The sequence below is a fragment of the Ambystoma mexicanum genome, chromosome 7p (genome assembly GCF_040938575.1).
Source record: "Ambystoma mexicanum isolate Mex_15411 chromosome 7p, UKY_AmexF1_1, whole genome shotgun sequence".
NCBI classification, from domain to species: domain Eukaryota; kingdom Metazoa; phylum Chordata; class Amphibia; order Caudata; family Ambystomatidae; genus Ambystoma; species Ambystoma mexicanum.
The window spans coordinates 919,513,367-919,534,772 of NC_090939.1; the positions used below are offsets into that span (position 1 = coordinate 919,513,367).

Genomic DNA, 21,406 nt, shown 5'->3' on the forward strand with positions numbered 1-21,406 from the left:
GTCAGCAGAGAATCCTTATGAACTTTCCCTCGAAGACCCTCAATGGAATCCCAAGTTCAGCTGAAAACCGGCACAACTCTTAAAACATGAAAATTGAAAGAAATGGCACATTTACAAGAGCCAGCTTGAATTTTGAGGAAAATGCTTGACACAGCGAAGTAAAACATGCCAAGGAGATTATACCTGGAAGAGGCCAACTGCAACAATATTGTGGAAAACTATTACCTTGCAGGCAGAAATGTACTAAATCTTTAAAAGCCTGTAAGGGAAAATTCTTTAATACAATATTTTATAGCATATAAACCTTTGAATATACTGGTAACTGAGGCGCTTCGACACAAAAACAAAAGTATGTGTTGCATATCCCTCTTAAAGACGGGGCCTGAATAAAGTTAGGAGTCACAGGCTATTCGGTTGAGCTAGTTGGCATACTTTAAAACAAGATGTCACGTAACTAGGCTAAGCCCAGACTTCGCTGGTTTAGTGAAGCACCCTATGATAGTATTCATGTGCCCCTGAGAATGGTCTAAAAAGAAACATACAGAACAATAACTGGTCAGCTGAGCTCCCAAAATCAGCGGCTACATAATAGCGCAGCTAGTGAGGGTGTCCTTTCCAGCTCCTTATTCTCCAGTGTCACACTGAGAAATATGATAACAGAACTGCAGGGAGGCCCCCGAGCCACCCATGTGCCTTAGGTGCATGAAGAAAGTAAAGTATAAGGCAAGCCAGAAAAGGTGTGTCATAACGGTGCAGGTACAAGTGGGTGGTTGCAGCACAACTTACACAGTATATATCTTATGCAGTGTGCCTTAATTTGCAGAGGGATAAAGCAGCTACACAGATGTTTACTATATTAGTCGCCTATCTTTATAGTCAGGGGTGTTTTGACTATTACCCAATGTCTGCGCACATGGCAAGCATCCAACAAATCATGAATACAGTTTTGGCCTTTCTCCACTAATTCACAATCATTTTCATCCCCTCTGCACTTTGATCCTCCGTCCCAGAGCCTGAGCAATGAAGCACTTGAGCTGTGTTCGACCGGCTGCCTGCACCACTCCAAGCGCCCATTTTACCCAAAGATGTGTGTGTCCCCCTCGCCCATACCCCATTTCTGTGTCGCTAGGTTGTCACACCTCTTCAGCCAGCTAAGCCAGATGTGCTAATCCTCTCCTGTCCAGTATTAATTGCACACTGGTACTTTGGATGAACATGTTTGTATGAGCGCCTTAAGGGTGATTCTATAGAAGGTGGTTGAAGAGGGTAAGGGGCTATCAGGAGTTAGGTTGACTTTGAACGCACCCCATGGGCTGATTCTACACCGTTGTAAAAACTGGCTGTTAGGGCATTTGGCCTCCTGAAAAAAAGGCATAAAATATATAAAATTGCAGAAACAAACGGCTTCTAAATTTAACATCTAGGATTTCTTCTTCTATCATCTCAAAATAAAAAGATTTCAGATGTCTCAATTATTCGCAAATAAGTCGGCAATGAGCTCTGGGATGATCTGATTCTTTTGTTTAGATTGAAGGACAGCAGTCTGGTAATAGCCCGTAGCATGGCAAGCACTCCTGCAGGGTGAAGGTGGGCAACCACACCGCAGCAGTTTCTTATTAAAAATATTAAAGAACTTCTAAATGGTGCCCTTGGACGATGGCCTATTTAGGTATGTGGACTTGTGGATAGAGCACCTTGTGGCAGAGAAGTAATTAGACATGCTTTACAAAACAGGGGAAAAAGTAAGATGTTTGCAAAAGGATTGAGTGACCTCTGGGGATTATAGATCGTGTCAGGAGGGGGAGGAGTGAATGTAAGGCAAACTGTAGAAAAGCTCTTGATGGGGAAATCAGGGTCTCCTATATGTTGTCCCATGGTTGCAAGATCTAGGTCGAGATCTTCTTGCTTTTCCATGTCCGCTCCTACCCTACCTTGACAATCTTTAACAGTGGCAGCTGGTGAATTTGTAAAGTGGAGGGGTGTAAAAGATTTTCCCTAAATTTGCAGACCAGGGGCACCTGAATGAATCCACTAACGTTGAGGATGGTTCTTCCTCTTAGGCATTTTTAAAACTATGGGTTAAAATCATGGATTTTGAAGCACAAATTTCAAATCAAATGTTTAACAATCCAAATAATTTACTCTATTGCAGGGCAACTCGTGAAACACCAACAGATACCAGGTCCCAGCTGTCCCCAAAGAGAAAAATGCAAGTCTCTGTGTATTCCAGCAATTACCAGTTTTCAAGCAGGTTCTGTCCAAACCAGAACATGATTTAGGCCCCCTTTCGTTATGGCTGTGTCCAAAGAAAAAAATGAGGCTGTCTCAACTAAGCATGCTAGCATTTGTAGGAGGGTAAACCCAAAACCTGATATGAAAAACAACTCCAAAAAGAGTGAATGTACGTTGTCGGAAAAGTGAGTTTAATTACATACAAACGGCTGGAAGGCGTTAGTCAGCTTCGTGAACTGAAAACTAACAAGTCCTTCCTGTGCCCAACAAAGTTACAGCTTTTGTACACAAAATTAGATAATTTACATAATTACACATACCAGTTAAACGTCATCCCACAATCCCCATTGGCTACCCATACAAAGAAATCTGATTATCGCCCCTCCCCCACCACTCACATGGTGCTCTCTATCCCCCTCTAACTGCTACTCTATCACCTATTCTATCTCTCTCTCAAAGTCTGGAGGAAAAAAGCTAATCAAAGCTCTCCTGCCCTCTAAACTAGGCCTGCCTATTGCTGACAGCTATGCCAGTGCCACTTCCAGGCAGACTATGTCTGATATCTTCTTTTTTGTCCCCTCCCTAGACCTATGGACTCCGCACTTGGTCCCTACTCTCTCCCCTTTCTACTCTTTGCCCATTAATGGTGGCACTAGAGATATTCCTATCTCTAGCCCGGTCACCACCCCCTCTCCTGGTCTGACCAGTAGGCCCCACCTCCTACTTGGGGCCCCTTAGCCCTCTGTCCAAGACGCCTCCTGCACTGCCAGCCTCCTTCGCATCATGCGACCAATGAAGCGAGAGTCAGTCGCTGCCTTTGCCTCAACTTTCATCCCCCTACGACCCATGTTTCTCACTCTTTCCTCACTAACCTTTACCTCTCCATCTCCAACACCCTTCACAGCCTTGCCCCTGTCATGAGGATCCACCTGAAGCCTGCCTCCAAGTGCAGAGTTGCTGAACGGAAGTGGCAGACCTCAGACTCATCCTCTGACATACTGGCAATATCGTTTTTCTATCCACTCCAAGAAGATGGTCCACATCCAAGTCTGCATCTCTGGAGCCACTAACAACACGGCTGAACTTCTTAAAATCTGCAAGGAACTCAACAACATAACTGCAGTCTCCTCCTCTCTCCTTCCTATCCAGGCTCTCTGCACCGCTTTGTCCTCCCATTTCACTTCTAAAACCCAGGACATCCTGTCCTCACTCTCCACCACCTCCATCTCCACTCCTGCCCCCCTGCTTCCCCTCCCGTGTGAGACTCGAAACTGGGCAAGATTTTTGCTCTGCCCCAGCGCATCCTGTCTCTGACAGTAGTGCTGTTTCGATCTATGGAAAGTGCTTACGGCATGGTGGTACTAGAGGCTATTGGTCCTCGTGGCAACATGCATCCTCTATTTTACACATGCAAGGTTGAAGATGAGGTGCCTGCAGTTCCACCTGAGCAGCTCATGGTCGTACGCTACGGGCAAACAGTCACAGTGCATCCCTGCACCAGCCTGTCTGGAACAGGATCTTCAATGGTGGGCGGATCAGCACAATGTTTTGCCGGGTGTTCCCTTGAAGGAACCTCTGACTGATGTTATCACCACAGACTCATCCCTCAGAGGTTGGGGTTCCACTTTGGAAGCCCCCAAAGAAGATAGACTGTGGTACAAATAGGAGAAGATGTAACACATAAATTCCCCGGAACTCGCTCATGCACTGGCAATGTTCTATATAAACAAACAAGGGGGCACAACCCCCCACACCCTGGCTATGTTGGCTTGCTATCTCTACCTGGGAATGTGCCCTGTTCGAAAAAATCCTCTTTGGGGTGATCCATGTGTCCGGCGTGCTGAATGAATAGGGAAGCAGAACTCAACAGACTTTACAAGTCCAACCACGAGTGGGAGATTAATCCACCAGTGCTGTGCCCATCTTCCAAGACTGGGGTCTCTCCAAGACCAATTTGTTCATAACACTTCAGAATAAAAAGTGTCTGCGTAACACCTCTTGGCGAGATGGGGGGGATAGAGAAGCTGCGTGCTGAGTCTTTGGGACACATGTGAAACCTCCCCTGGACAGGGTAGTTCCTCTACGCCTTTCCGCTGATCCACGTGGAATTAGCCAGGTAGCCAGGTTGAAGAAATCAGCAGACTAGGGATAGGTCCAGTTCCTCTTCCACAAATGCGCAACCTCCCGGTCCAAGAGCATGGGAAGATTCTTTATTTAACCTCTCAATTACTCAACTTGGTGGCCTGGTTCCTGAGGACTTATCGATAGGTCACTTAGGGCTGTTCTCTGAGAACATGAAGATCATTCAGGCTGCCACAAATCAATCAACATGATCCTAATACAAGAGCAAGTGGGTTAGGTTGTATCATTGGACTTTGGAAAAAGAGCATCAATCCTCTGACCACCAGCTTGGACGACGTGCTATCCTTGGTTTTGCACCAAGCGTCTGCGGGCGTCTGTAAACTCCTGCCACACTTACCTATTGGTACTTACCAGAATGTTGTTGAGTCTACCTTCTCCATAGCAAATCTGGCAGTCCAGAGATATCTGGAGGGCCTCCTTCAGCTTTATCCACCGATTAAAAGACCTCTACCTGTGTGGAATCTGAACCTTCTTTTGTTTTAGCTCACTTACAAGCCTTTAAGGCTTTGGCTACCACAGATCTTATGTTCCTCTCTTTAGAGGTGGCCATGTTGGTTACCCTCATGTCTGCCAGGAGACTGAGCTAGATCCAGGCCTTCTCGGCATCAGAACCTTATGCTTTCTTTCCCAAGAACAAATTTGTCCTGCATATGCACCTGGGCTTCCTGCCCAAAGTGGTTTCCGCCTTCCATATTAATGAATGTTTTTTGTGGACCCCCAGTCATCTGCACACTCTGTCCTGCATTCACTCTTTAGATGTCCGCACAGCACTCAAATTTTACCTACACTCTACCAGACAGTTTAGAAAAACTGATGCCCTCTTTGTCACTTTTGGAAGACCTAGCCCAGGAACCCCAGCATCCAGGTCACAATTGCTAACTATTGCTATCCCTCACAGAAATGTGACTCCCCCTAACGGTATACATGTGTATGCAGTGAGGGCTAAGGCTACTGTGGTGGCTTTCCAAAGTCAAGTCCCATGGAACGTCATCAGCAGGGCAACTACGTGGTCAACGTAGTCAGTCTTCTGCAAGCACTATTGTCAGGATACCGGATCCAGGGCTGACACCAGTTTTGGTCAACCAGTCTAGCGTTTGGTCCTAGTAAGACCACCTTCACGCGTGTGTATTCATGCAAAAAACTCTCCCATTAGTATGGAGGAAAGAGAAAGGTGACGCTACTCCTGTTCTCCTAGTTCATAGTCCCCTTTCCTCCATATCATCCATACCTCCCACCCTCCCATTCCCAGCAAAATTGGTTGTTCTACGATAGTGGCAGACAAGCAGGAAATGGAGTGTTTAGTGAAGCATGCTGGCAGAGTAAGTGTGGGCCGGCATGCCATGTGTGCATTAAATTAAAGGGAATTATTTTTTAATTGCAGTGTAAAAAAGGCTCCAGTTCCATCAGTATGGGGACTATGAATTTAGGAGTAAAGTAGTGACTACGGTGAGTAACTGTCTTTTGACCAACTACATGTATTAGACCCTGTGAACTGGCATTCTATGTCGGGACTCGTAAAGATCAAAATCGCTGCCGCTTGTTGAAGAGAACATGCAAAATAGTTGTACTGTTTCACAGACATTATTGTCCTTCGTGTAACGATATTCTTTCTCTTCACAACCCCATTTACACCTTTAACATTGTAGGAATTGAGCATTGGTGCTTTCCTATGCATCTACATGACTCCATTTGACAATACGTTCTAACCCTCTACCCCAACATCTTGCAACCCTTTGCCAGAGTGCAGTACTTATCAGGTGTGCATGCTCTAGAAAAAAGATTTAACTTACAAACTTCCCAATAACTAACCATGCTGAACCGGGACAGCCGACCCATCCCATTAAGACGAGATAGCAATACCTTGAGATGAATGGAGATGCAAAAGTTACTCAAACATCAATAATCAAAACAACTCAGGAAGTTTCAAAGTTAACTGTTTTATTATCAATTATTTAAAACAGGGAGTACAACGGACGTGAATGGACATCTCATAGCATGGTCTCTGAATGCATCTAACAAAAAACATCATACTTCTAGTAAAATCTCGTCATTAATTATGTTAACTTACGCACTTACTAACGTCATCCTGTGTGGCAAACTACAAAAACCTAGTGGAAAATGTGATAGGCTTAGAGGGAACATCTAGGTATACGTTGCATACTAGTCTAGGAAACGATAGGTTCTTCAACATCAGGTGGGACTACTAAGCCCATCCTTCAAACAAGTCACTATGAACATTACTAAATACACGATGCCCTATTGGTTATCCAAATTATAGGGCTCTTAATTTCACAGTCCCCTACAATTGGTTGGCACTCTTACATCCGTCAGTACTTTTCCACCCACGTTAGCAGCACGCAGGCTGGACTTCCAGGTGCTAGTGAGCTGGTCATAACCATAGCTTCCCAACAATTAGCATATCATCAACTCAGTAGTCTGCACGTCAATTAAGTCTTTGAACTTGTCCTTGGGAATGTTCTTCGCTCATCACGGGTGATGGGATGCCTGCGGGGTATGGTCATGGGTGTTGGGTGTACCCTGTGGTGTGGGCTGCTTGCGGGGCATGGTCATGTGTGTTGGGGGTCCCCTGTGGTGTGGGCTGCCTGAGGAGCACGGTGATGGGTGAATATGCACTCACGTACACCTGCGCCAGTCAAATCGAGTGAAAAATGACTTGAGTACCCCCTGAAATCACGCACCCCACTTGCGTCAGCCAAATGACATGAAAACTGGCTTGCATACCCCTGCATCAGCGATGTGTAAATGCCCTCGCATACACCCACGCCAGCCAAATCGCATGAAGACTGGATCGCGTACCCCCCGAAACCACACACCCCGCTTGCGCCAGCCAAATAGCGTGAAAACTGGCTTGCGTACCCCCCGAAATCGTGCACCCCGCTCACGCCAGCAAAATCGCGTGTTAACACCATCACGTACACACGTGCCAGCCAGATCGCGTGAAAACTGTCTCGCGTACCCCGTGAAATCGCATATCCTGTTCGCAAATTGTGTGAAAAGGCTGTTGTCCTGACATCAGCTGCGAACACGCCCTAGAGCCAGCCTACATCACAGGGGACACCCCCAACACCCTTGACCATGCCCCGCAGGCAGCCCATCACACGTGACCAAACCCTGCAGGCAGCCCATCGCACATGACCATACCCTGCAGGCAGCCCACACCACAAGGAACCCTTCCAACGCCTGTCACCACACGTGCAGCCCTTTCCACATGATTTGACTGGTGCAATCGGGGAACGCAATTTTGCAGGGGTATACAAGGCACTTTACATACGATTAGACTGGCGCGAGCGGGGTATGCTCTGATTTTTCACACGATTCCGATGGAGGGGGGCTGTGTGCTGGGCCAAAGGTAGCGCGGGGCCTTTGCGCCGTATTGGACATTTCACTGGCCTTTTCTTGCGCAAGGGGCAGTGTTTGGGACGTAACTGGTGATGCTGGATGTTCACTGCGCCACGGCTGGTAATGGCTCGGAAAATCCATGAATACTCGGTGCGTGAAAAAGCTGATTTTGCGCTGCGCCTGGAGCACGCTTCCTCTCTGCGTAAGGCGCGTGTAACATCTGAGGCAATTTAATTAAAGCACTCCTGTTGAGGAGTGTATGTGTCCATTGCTAATAAGGAAAGATTATTAAATCTGTCAGAACCGACCTATATACTCTTGCCAGTTAGCCTCACTCCGATTGCTTCTGGGCGGTCGTCTGATTCACTCCAAATATATAAGGACACTGTGTTAACCCAGAAGTTGCTATTACGATGAAGGACCCGCCATTTTGCAAGGGGGAATGAATTACAAAGATATACTAGATATTCGACTGTGCAATGCCAAATCTGTATTCTGTTCTTTTTGTTCGTGTTAAAATGCATGTAAGCATATTTGTTAATTATTAAAAATAAAGGTATGGCCTATGCAATGAGTTTAGCTGATGTATTACTCCCAATCGCCTCTACATACTGCAGAATGATCTCAGTAAACTAATCATTCAGACTTGCTTGGATCTGATGTTTTCCAACTAACATACTAAAACAGAAAACGCATCGTATTCCACCAAGATGAACAAGCACAATAATCATGCAGCATGTATTGTACATTTACAATTTAATTTGTGCATCTCCGAGTAGACTGGAATACGTGGTAACTGTTCCCAGACTGAGATGAGTGGTAACTGTTCCCAGATAGTTAATTGCTATTATAATGGGCTTATTGCCTGTGGACAGCCAAATTATATTGTCTATAAATAGACATCTGATGCGGCAGGTGCAGCCTATTACGTCCTCCTGCATCAACTAATGGACAAGAAAATCTGATTCTCAGACGATGATATACAATGAATTCTGAATAAAGACAGTGATGTTCAGCAATAATGTTAGAAAAACATAATTTCTTGTGAATTGAGATACCCACTGTAACGTAACACGGCAAACTCATGATCTGTATTCAATCCATGAACAGTCCTATATTTGCATATTAGACGTGCTTCTAATTGCCCTAGTTTGAGTTTGCTGTTGCCACCTCTTGGTGGGAGGGTAACTTGCAACAGCCCCACGAATGGTAGTTCTTAGACATTATCCAATTGGTGATGACGCTGACAGTGCGTTGCCAGCGGATATTTGGCCTCCTCACTTCAGAACACAGATTGTGCTGCCAATGTATCCGTGCTTTAAAAGTGAGCATATATGCAACATGAACGAAAAGGGAAGTGTTGCCACGTAGTCAAGTTAATATTGGTGGAAAATGATGTGTTTTCTGTTTTAGTATGTAAATTGGGAAACATCAGAGCCAAACATGTCTGAATAATTAATCGTGCAGTATGTAAAGATGATTCCGAGTATTACATCGGCTAAACTGTTTGCATAGGTCATACTTTCTTTTAAATAATTAACAAATATGCTTACATGCAGTTCAACATGAACGAATATTTGATGAGGGAACATTGAGCATATTCGCTCAAATGTACAGTGATGTATCCTCCAAAACACGGCCGACTGCTTTCTCCACCATCCCCAAATGTTGACTTTGCAGTTTTTCTGTGTCTTGAAGTGAACATGCCATACAGGCATTGATGCATTCTTCCAGATTACCGCCTGCAGGGGTACATAAGTGACACCCACGTCTTGAATTGTTGTCTGCAATGAATTTGCCGCTAGAATGTTGGTGTCACAACGTGCCTGTAATAAGGCAATACCTACAAGTTCCTGCATAATTTCACCATATCCGGTTACTTCTAATGCCAGAATTTGCTCCACTTAAAGAAGTTGCGTTGGTGAAATAACTCGGGTCATGCATCCCTGATGTTTCATCAGAGGAAGTTCGTTCAATGCTGGTCATTGGGCTGGCTCTCGGTGGATCCAAGATCCGGCACCAGATGTGTAACCGGATCTAGGCGGCTCTCGGCGGATCTGAGATCCGGCACCAGATGTGTAGCCGGATCTCGGGATCTGGCCAGAGTCACCCGCCCAAGCCCTTGAACTGCGCTGTAATACTTTAAAAAAAAAAAAAACGTCCAGCAGCATTGCCGTTTACCGCCGGCTTTGGCATTGGTGTGTAATGCACAATGCTCGCTACATGTACAACTGAAAGCAATCAGTTGTGCATGTAGCGAGCATTGTGCATTACACCAATGCAGACGGTAAAAGGCAATGCTGCCGTCGCGGCGCTTTTATTTTTTTTTAAGTATTCATTCATCGGATGGCCACCACCAACCTTGCCCCTTCTAGACCACGCTCTTCTGCACCGCCCCCCACACTCTCCCTCCACCCCGGCCCTTGTGGGATCCTCCACCATATTTTTTCCATTTCCACCACTGAGTATGTTCTAATATAAGTTTTGGAATTTATAATAGACGTTTAGCACGAATACACGTCGCTCTGAAATGACCCTTGCCCCTGGCCCTCACTGGCAAGTCAGCCTTCCAGTTAGGGTCAGGTCAAAGGCCTTAAAACCTCATCCAAGACTCCCTTGGAGTCAGTCCTGGCGCCTTTGGCGCCAGGCTCATAACCATCATGAAGACCAACAATAGAATGGGACAATTTACTTGGGACCATTTAACTTGGGCGGGGTTCAGCCAACTTGAAGGCACACACATAGCTCAGTTACAAGGGACTGAGCTATGCGGTCTAGTCTTTTGGGTGTGGCAGGCCTGGGGCTACTTTACCTGGACTACTTTGGGTGTGTCAGGCCTGGGACTATTTTACCTGGACTACTTTACCTGAGACTAGTTAAACCACACGTAAACAGCAGAACATGCTTTGCGTTATTCTGCTGTGGGCAGTGTAACGCTCACCGTGTCCAGTTCTTTGATGCCATCTTACCTGAAACCAAGGACCTGCAGAGAGAGAAAGAACACTACGAAACTTACCTGGAACAGTATCCTGTCTTCAATCCATCGCTCACTTCAGTTCCACTCACCTGAAGGTACGAACTCCATCATCCGGCACCGCATGCATCCTGGAATACTATAACCTGGAAAGAGGAGAAAGAAAGACAGCATTAGTAAGTGTTTACTCAAGTTTCCTCCCGAATGAAGAAAGCCACACAATTCTTACCTGTGTAGTCCTCTCCTGGTCAGTATCATTGTTGGAACATTACGGCGCTCGCGAGGAACATCGCAACCTGCAAGGAGAGAAAAGACACAGGTTAGCAATATAAAAGGCGAAACAGCACCGCAAATCGTGCATTACTCACCAGACAGCATCGCGCACACCACGCTTTCGCCTACCGGCCCATACTCATCTTCAAACTGCATGACAACACCAAAATACCTTTCGATACCTAAAAGGAAAGAAGCAAGACATTATTATTTGAACTAAGAGGAACCTACGGAGTCGCAGCAGGCCTGGATTCCCTCAGGGGGGCTTGCACCAGTGAAGTAACTTGGTCGCTGCTCACCCCCCACATCGACACACCCCTGCCATGAGGAGCAGGACGGAAAATCCACCTTTTACAGTATTAAGGTGAGGAGAAGGCCCAAGGGGGAGGAAGGAGTTGAGGCCAAGGGAGGTGGGAAAACATAAAGACAATCTGGTATTGAATCCAGCTCTCCTATATTGCAGACCCATCTTTAACCAGAGGCCTTACCAAGGGAGGGTTCGAGAGTGCAAGTCATCCAACCAGGGCTGAGTGGCGTCCCCGTGGATACCAGGTGGGCGTAACACCCTCCATCCAGTCACATAATTGTAAGAGTTCTCAAAGGTTATCTGCTTGTGCTCACACATGCAGCACCAGATTCTTCATCTGTTTTATAGCGACAATCGGGCAGGCTGCCAGCGGTGCACCTCACAACTGCTTCTTTGCAGCACTCTGTTTTAAATTCCTGGACCCAGCACTGATGTTAAATAGTCTAAATCGGTACATTAGCAGGGGATCTTTGCAGCATGATGTAATGGTTTGAGAGTCCACCCTCGACACAGGGAGTTCCTTCCCTCCCCAAGCAAGGTGTCGCCCAACGAACTGTTTAATGTTGGTTCTTTTTATTCAGTCCTATCTCCAATTAATCTAATACCCATTGGATCCCTCCCACTGAGCTACCAATGAACCAAGAACCAGACAGGTTTAAGGAAATATATTTATATTTATTTGAATTTCGATGTTACAAAACTCGCACTGACATGTCAAACACCACTTTATCTGTGGCACAGCACAATAAACTTCTCTCAACATAAATACATCACACAAGTGATTTGAAAAGAGTACATCACAATTCTTTACTTTCCACAAAATTTCCATTCAAGAAATTATTAGCACTGGTCAGTGAACACAATTTACAAATGTAGTGCTGTGCAATTTCGATTTTCCTGCATGCTAGAAAGGCTAGCAATTTGGCTTTTCAGATTTGGACAAATTCTAAATAAATGCAGGGTGATTTAGCAGTTTGTTTTTAGCCCCCTCCCCGACCACCCCCCTTTGGTCTGTGTTGGGGAAGTCGGACAGAAAAATTGGAATGATTTGAGAATTTGTGATTTCAGAGCCCCCTCAACTTAAAGGCCTATGTTGGGGAAGCAGGATGGTAAAAATTGGGATGATTTGAGAATTTAGGATTTTCAGCCCCCCACTTAAAGGCCTGTGTTCAGGGAAGTTGAACAGAAAGATTGGACTGATGTAAGAACAAAGACACCCCTCTTCCTTAAAGAAATCTGGGTCAACAGGACAAAAAGGATTACCCAATTATAGGGTATTGTTTTTCAGCGCACACTGGGAAGTGAGCTTTTAAAATTTAGAATTTTAAGCAAAATCACCCATAGTGTTCTGCCAAGGGGTATTAATTAAATTAATATTTTTAGTCAAATAGGCTAAGGATCTTCATAGTTTGCCCCCCCCGTACCTGCGATAAAGGGGAAGGATTTAAGGCCATCAGACTTCCCCATCTTTTGGTTTCACAAGGCTCAGTTCTACTTACATAGAAAGCCTTTGTTTAAAGTTCAGGAAAGCCAGCTGCATGTCGGGACCCTCTGGAAAGATAGGGCGGGGTCTGGTCACTCCACACTCAAGTATGAGCTCCCCACCATAATTCAGGTTTTAGGCCTTCCCAGAAATAGACAGCTCCGCCCAGATGCACTCTCTGCAATCTACTCTGGTGTTTCCTTGTAGCTGTCAGATGGTAAGTTTCACCAGCTCCTCCCAATGTCTCTTCCTCGTAGTGCATTCCACTTTACATAGCAGCAATGACACCAAGTTTATTTGTATTTATTGTTTATATAGTGCTTTATGCCAAAGTGCTTTACATTATAACAACAAGAATACAAAGACTAATAAAAATGGAAGCATAATTACAAACATGAGACAAACCAATGAAACAGTATGTAGAACAATTTACCTAGGTCAGTAGACAGGTGAAGGGATGGGCAGGAGTAAGGGAAGAGAAGAGGGAGTCAAGACAGGGAATATAGATGAAGGTTCAAGGGGGATCGGAGGAGGCATAAGAGGGACTGGAGAGAATAGGGAAGGTGGGTAGGAGGGAAAATGAGGGAAGTGAGAGAGAAGTGAAGGTAATGAAAGAGGTCAGGGTGGGGAATGGAGAAGAGATTTCAAGGAGGCGCGGAAGGAGGAGTAGGTGGGGATGGAGTGGATAGAAAGGTAGAGCGTTCCAGTGTGGGGGTGCCAGGTCCTGAAAGGAACGGAAACGCTAAAAAACGCATGGGGACGGGGGAACAGTGACTAGGAAGAGATCAGTAGATCAGAGGGAACGGGAGGGAGTGTAGATTGAGAGGAGAGAAGAAAGATGGGGGGTCGAGGTCATGGAGAGATTTAAAAGCGAAACAGAGGAATTGGAATTTAAGTTGGGAGTAAAGGGAAGCCAGCCAAGGTATGAAAGCGAGGAGGAAATGGTGTCATGAGGAGCAAGGAGACAAAGGGTACGGATAGCGGAATGGTAGAGGGATTTGAAGGGAGCAAGATGAGAGGCAGGGAGTCCAAAGAGGAGAGTAGAGCAATAGAAAAGACGAGAGAAGATGAGGGAAGTGATTAAGAGTTTAGTGGCATGGAAAGTGAGAGAGGAACGGATCTTACGAATATTGAAGAGATGGTAGTGACAGGCAAGAGAGGTAAGAGAAATATGGTGGGAAAAGGAGAGGGAGGAGTTGAAGTGGAGACCTAGATTGCGAGCATGAGCAGAGATGGGGAAGTGGATAAAAGGAGGGGGGTGGAGACCCTTGGGGTACCCTGCAAGAGTACTCGCTAATAGGATTGGACAGTCACCCTTCTCTCTCTTCCTGACTCCCGCCTCTGTATACAGATTGGTCAAAGAGTCTGAAGCAGACATATGACAGCTTAATTTGCAATCCCCATTTGTTCTCATGTCAAATTTTGGCAAAAAATTACATAATTTTACTTGCAACTGCCATAATATATATATTTTACGATTCAGCTATTCATGGGGAATTAAATAAAACACCCGGGGTCTGCACAATTTTGCACATCCATTAGTCAATTTTCCACCATTTTTACAAAAAGCATAAGTTAGGAACTTGCAATGTATTATCCATATTCCTAAATTCAACCTCCAACCGTTCACCGACTCTCAAATTTGGCACATTTTCACATCAGCCAGAAACCCAATTTAGATGGCCATTAATGGTTCCTTGAGTCATAGGTGGATTCATTTTATGTCGCCCAAAATCACCCGGAAATGACCTAACAAATGACACATAAAAACATAAAATTCAACTTATGGTTGCTGAGAAATAGGCAACATATAATAGTCCTTTTAAATAAATAGTAAATCTTCATGTTGGACAAATGGCAACTCCCCTTTCTCCAGGCCATTTATTCTCACTGGGTTCGAGTTTCAGCCTCCCTTAATTGTAGCCCCCATTTTCACACCTCCTGTCTAAATTCCGGGGTTGCACCAGCCAGAGCCATTTGTCTCTGCACAGAGACCTTTCAAAGACACAGAGGGCCTGATTCACAAAGTTTTCCTATGGGATTTGCGCCATTATAAAACGCTTCTATGAATCAGGCGCTAAGTCTAGAGAAAGTCCGTTTTCCACACCACTTAGCAGCCACACTTTATTTTAGTTGTAAAATAGCTGGGGGATGTAAACCAGGCTTTCTCTGGGGCATTCTTTGTGACATTTGCCCCAAAGCAAGCAAACAGGGTCTGCCTTGGGCCTGAGGAACATTTTCATGGAAACAAGGTGGACTTTGCTTTTTCAAATGTTTGCTGGTATTCTGCATGAAAAACATAATATACATAATTTGTCAACATGCACCATGTCTTTTCCTTGACCTTTTTATGTTAGCTGGGGTACATTTTTTACATTTAAACTGCAAACATCCAAGCAAACCCGTTTTTGTGCCTGTTTTTAAAAATCCTGTTTTTCATGTGAAAGGGACCCTTGAATTTCTTCATTTGGGAATTAAAAAATTCTGCTTTTCCTTTGTTAATGACAGGTATGCCTTTTCCACATGGTCCTTCCGTTCTGTTAGATTGAGGCCTTTGATTACACAGTGACATTGCTTCAAGATACAGCATGCATAGGTGCAGCACAGGAAATGGGCTGGAACAAGATGTAGTGGTGCTCTGGCAAGACTTGCCTTGCCGTAATGCTGCCCTGTCCCCAGACCCAGTGTCTTTCCCACAACACTGATGGATCTTCGGTGAAGCCGTGTTATCGCATGGATGTGCAGCCGCGGTGCAACAAGCAGGCATCTTTCTGAAGACGCTGTAGTGGTGCAGAGTCTTCTGAAAGTCACCTGCTCGCTAAAGCGCGGGTTGCTCGTGCGTGTGATAACTCAACTTTGGAACAGGATTCTCCCAGCGAGATCTGTCCTGAAGCCGAATTATCAGATGCTCGAGCAACCCACGTTTCAACAAGCAGACAGGTTCAGTAGACTCAGCACAGGAAATGGAATACAAAAAGAGCCAACGCCACACATACTTGTTGCAGCTGTCCAAAATGGAATTCATGTACATACATTTTTTTCTACGGTTGAGTAGTTTGACCAATCAAAACTGCAGAGACCATCTTCATTTATTCACTCAAAAATGTTTCTTGGTGAATAACTTTTAAGACATGTTTCAAATGTAAAATTGTGAACATTCTTATGTTCCCATAATGCTCTTTTTTTTTTGTATGCAAGTTGCCAGGATTGGGTTCTATGAAAAAACACTGTATTGCATGGCATGGCCTGGGCCCATGGCCCTTCCCCTGCCTCCTCACTGCCCTGCCCCTCCAAGGATGAGAGGGTTCCCACAGTAAATGTTTTCTATTTCCAGCACTGATAGGCCACTTCATTTATCTACATCTGGAGAGTAGGCTTGGTTCCTTAAGTTAACATATGTCGCACATTGGTCTGAGATTGAACTGAAGCTTAAACAGCGTATTATTTGGGGCATAACCCACTTAAGGGCATCTCAATCACATTATAGTTCTTTGTTTTACCAGCAAAGAATATGCATTTGCACCTCAGTTTGTCCGATAAACAAGTTAATTCCAAAACACCAGGAAGTCTACTCTAAGCAAAAGTACCAACAAGAATCCCAGGCATCTTTTGGGGACCAGGCCTCGCGCGATGTCAGGCCGCCAACTCTCGTGAGATCCAAGCAGACATGCACGCGCTGAGTTCCCAGCATTGCACCATTCAGAGCGCAGGGTGTGCAAGAAGCAACTGCACCACCGTGCTTCTCTTGAGATGGCATTGTAATGATTCAGACCCTGTATATGATGATGATTAGATGAGAACTCTTATTATGATTGCAGAAGCGTTGTCGGAGTGAAGCAACTGTGTTCAGCATAGAGTCCAATTTGAGGTTCATAAAGACATTAACCTTAACATGACCTGGAGTGATTATTCAGGCCACAACAGATCTGTTCCTGCCTCAAGAGGCCAACTTTATTTGCATAAATATTAACAGTTCTATAAGTCAATGAAATCCACGTGAGATGTGGCCACACCATGGAGTGCTCAGAGTATTTGTTGGTGGCAGCCGAAAAGAATATCTAATGCAGCCTCGTGCAAGTCCCAGCCCCTCCATTCCCGCCCACTTGCTTTGCCTCCTATTCTTTTTCCTCTGTGCTGGAGACTGGGAGTTTTTTTCTGTGCCTGTGCCCAACATCCTCTGACCTTGTTTGACCCCCCCGCTCCCTCCTGCTCGTCCTATCCTGCTAGTAGTTGACTGCTGCGACCTCACTCGATGTTGCTGCTCAGTCACCACCTCTCTGCAGCGAGTCTGGATTCAGTCATCACTGGCCCCTTCTGCTCCTCTTTCTGGATTACGGAAACACTGTGCACTCTAATCAATGGTCTGCTTTCTGCTCAGGCTGACTGCTTTCAGTGTTGGAATGTGGCAAACTCTGCGACTGATCCCGGGAGGTTAACTCAGTGGCAACATGCTTGCCTTGGAAACAACCCAAAGCAACACAGGTTCGATCCCCGTGTCCCTGCTTAGAAACCTCTGGGTATTAAGCGCGTTATAAATACACAACTAAGACATATTGCTGTAACGGCTCCTTGATGCTCCTGGGCTGTGTGAGCACTTTAAAAATGCAAATAAATAAATTAAAAAAGCCACTGTCCAAAAATGGAGTATACCGAGGGGCTCCCGAATCCAAGGGTTTAGAACTGTAGGCCTCATAAGGCTTCTGGTTCTCTGATGCCACAAATACGCCAGCCAGCCAATTTCATTGCAGATTGGTAGAATTGAGAGTGTAAAGGTTGTATAAAAATTGCATTACAGTTTAAATTGCTGATAGCATATATCTTAAGGCAGCAGCAGTCACAGGAGCAACCGCTTGTTACGGAAAAATGGAGCTAGCATTTTTTTCCTATATGGCTGCATGTGGGCTTTAAGGAATATTTTAATTAGAATAAATCCATAAAAATACTAGTTGCAAATTACCTTTTTATCTGATAAAAAAGTAAATGTGGATCAATACAGAAAAAAAGACCAAAAAATGGCAGGAAAATAAATAGCATAAAACTAGAAGCTTTACTTGTGACCAAGACAAGTGACCTGCACAGCAGCGCTGAACATACATACCCAGTGCAGCCCGACAGTTCTTGTTGAAATCAAAGCCAAGTGCCTGAGGTCAATCTGGTTTTCAAACTGACAAGATGTATTTTACTTTCAGACAGCTACTTTCCATACTTAAAATGGTGCCTTCTGATTTCCATCTTTATTTCCATCCAAATCCACACACACAATTTGAGGCTTCCTATCCATAGCCCATGGGGAAGAAAATAATTCTACCGTAGGAAATGGAGGCCTTTCTTGGCTCCCTTCTTATCTTGGCAAAAGACTAAGGGCCTCATCACGAGCTGGGTGGTATCCCCGGCGGTATTACCGCTGGGCCTATTAACGTTACCGCCAAACCCCCAGGCACTATTAGCGCTGCATCACGGCTTTGGCTGAACAGTCGGTCCCCATACCTCGTTGGGCCCATGCAGGAATTCCCCATTCCTCATTGAGGAATTTTCGCCGCTACTAGCACCGAAAATCAGCAAAATCGCTGCAGATTTGCCCCCAGCTTAGAGCTGGGGGTAATTCCTGCCACAGCCCTGATTTGGTGGACCCTTAAATGTGGCGGTAATAGCGTTACCGCCACATTTAAGGGTTACCGACAAACTAGTGATGCCGCAGCAAGTATGCTGAGCTCTTGTGCTCTACCTAATTTCATTATCAATTTCAACCACCTCATTCATTAACGGTTTTATTAAATTAATACCGTTGCAAAAGTGGTTTGTGTTGTCCTCACATTGTTCCCCCCTCGCATTTTGAAACAGTCTTTCAAAATAGATCATTTGTTTTGTGGAAAGCTAACCATTTTTTTTTTTTTTTTTGTATGCAGCTTTGGTGTCTGCTTTCTCGTTTCCTGTCGGAAACACAGAGGGAAGGAAGCGGGCAGCTACGTCTTATAATTACCAGCGAAAGCAGTGAAGTTGCCAACGGCTTAAATAATTCAGAATGGCTGAGCCTGGTTTGTTTCATTAAAAAGTGAAACCATTCGTTCACCACGACAATAATGTGAGCTCTGAATTGCCAAACTGAAAACCAGACCTTTTGAAAACAATTGGCTTGGCACAGCTGTAAAATTGGGAAGCTTTCCACCTTCGTATACATTTCAACCGTCAAATCCCTTTCTCAAGGATTGGTTTTAAAATTTAAAAAAAATATGTTACAATTTAACTAGGGCTAGTCGCAGGATTCGGACAGTACCCCATTTTGGTGCAAGGTCTACATACGCAAAGAAATTGGTGATATGCATTTTATTCTTTCAGATATGGTCACGATTTGATAGCCTCATATATTAGCCTCCATTATGTTAACCAAGTTCCATATGTGCTTTTTAGCCAAGGAGCTTTGTGGTTTACTGGCACATCATGCCCACAGTGTGTTTTTGCTTGCATTATTAAAGCCAGAAAGTGGTTCGGATAAATGCCTGATATTAATTTAAAATGTAAAAGGGTGTTAATATCTTGGAACAAGCTAAACGAAACGTATCAGGACTGCATGCAGCAGCAGGACTGAGAACCCCAACACCTTCTAGTTCAACCAATTAGTCCTCGGCACAAAATTAAAAGTCCAGTCGTGGTCAATGCATAGAGGGAGTTGGGGCACAGCCCTTCCCCTTATGTATAGTTGTCTCATTCTGCCATACATACTGCTCCATTTCAGGAGTTCAGAACATGACAGAAAAATGGATGTGGGTTGTTTGACTGAAGTTTAAAGATTTGTAGCGGAATTGACTGTCAGTAATTTTGCCACAGATCATGCCCACTCCAAACTTACCTTATTTCTCCCCACTGCCCATCCTGCACCCCTGCTGCATCGGACCCGTTCCTTTAACACGTGTTGGATCCGATGCAACAGAGTCCCTTTTTCTTTTTCTTTAAATCTTAGAGCGGTCGAATGCGGAGGACACCCCTGCAACCCTTGCTGACATTATAGTGAACAAGGGTGAACAAGAGTGCGGGGGGGACAACCCGCGTCCCTGCTCCCCTTTTTACTATAATGCTGTTCCAATGGGAGATTTGATCGCAATGATAGTATTCGATCAAATCTCGCATTCAAACAATGTTTTTCTGTCAGATTGGGTACTACCCAGAAAAATTACTGCCTACAGGACAGAGTCTCTGTAGGTCCTCTTTTGGAGTATGACCAATACACACCCGTGAGAATCTATTTGGACACTTTGCTCATGTTTTCCTGTGGACCATGCAGGACAGGGAGGGGGAGAGAGATTCATGTATCAATTCCCCTTCCTGCTTCAACATGGGCCAGCTGGGCTAATGTTAGAAAGTGAGCTAAGCTGATGGACAAGGCACTGAACGTTTGTCAAGCCGACGTATGATAAAAATATGCATGTGTGAATATAAGTGCATGTTTGTATGGGTGTGTATGCATTAGTGTGTATATGTCCATGGGGAGCTGGTGAATGCATAGCTGCGATTTTTGATATGTGATATTTAAATAGTAATGTGTGTAGGTTTTAGGAATTGGGGGGCAAAGTAATTGATTTCAGTGCAATATTGGCATATAGTGGCACAACCAGCAGGAGCAGGTATTCTTAAAGCGGTAAACTATTATGCAAGTACAAAATAATTGCATCCTTACAGTGATAAATTTGGTATATGTTGACCCAGCCAGCAAAACCTGTCCTTATTAGGGCAGCAATACTGGCATTATTGGGTAAAGCCAACATGAGTGTTTTACAGTGTCATTGATGCCATAGCCAGTAGAAGCATGTATTCCTATATAGGAAACACCACAATATATAGCCTGCATGAAAATGTCTTTGTACAGTGGCAATATTAACACAGCCAGTAGGAGTATGTATTTTTATTTAGGCAGTACTGGCATATAGTGGCACTGGCTCTGTGAAAATAGTCTTAACAGTGGTACACAACTGCCATATATTTTGAGCAAATGTATTGTGGAAATTCTTTGGAAACCTCTTCTACCTCCTGGGTAGTTGTTGGCGAGGAATCTATAGGATTATTTGTATGCTTTATCTCTTTTTGTCAATATGTTAACCTATCCTTCCTCTTACCTTGTATGGGAAGTTTGTCTTCTGAACTTTCTCTTGGCTAAGCACGTTACATTTACTACTGCCATTTGTATATCCTGTTGCATAAGCTCAATAATCTTCATTAACATGTGTTCAACCAAAAATGGGTGCTTGATGTTTGCACTGCGTCGACGCTGCTTGTGTTTCGGAGGGGCTGCGACTTGGGAAATGGGTAGTGCTTGATCCTCCAAGCCCAGCTGATTGTATATTTGCTTCAGAAGAATCAAAATGGGTCCAGGACGCTTTTTGTGGTACTTTGAACCAAGGGTACCAATTTTCAAAAGCAAATGAACCAGTGGTATGATGTTATGACACTTCTACCTCTGTGTATACTGGCCGATTAATTCACATGTAAATGGTTGACAGCCGTTATCCAACATTCTGCATTTGTGTAGGCCACCTAGTCAATTTGCATATTGCCCAGTGTTTGATCATGCACATATATGAAAAGTAAACTTGCTAGCATTGTGTCACGTCATACCGTTCCAGCCTATTGACCTTGAATGGGA

The 21,406-nt window shown here is 44.7% G+C and overlaps 1 protein-coding gene across 5 annotated transcripts in view; it reads left to right on the top strand.

The window, feature by feature from the left end:
- ST3GAL6 (ST3 beta-galactoside alpha-2,3-sialyltransferase 6) overlaps nt 1–21,406 on the top strand; it is a 773,060-nt gene that overhangs the window by 507,396 nt on the left and 244,258 nt on the right. The gene's annotated exons all lie outside the window — the stretch shown is intronic.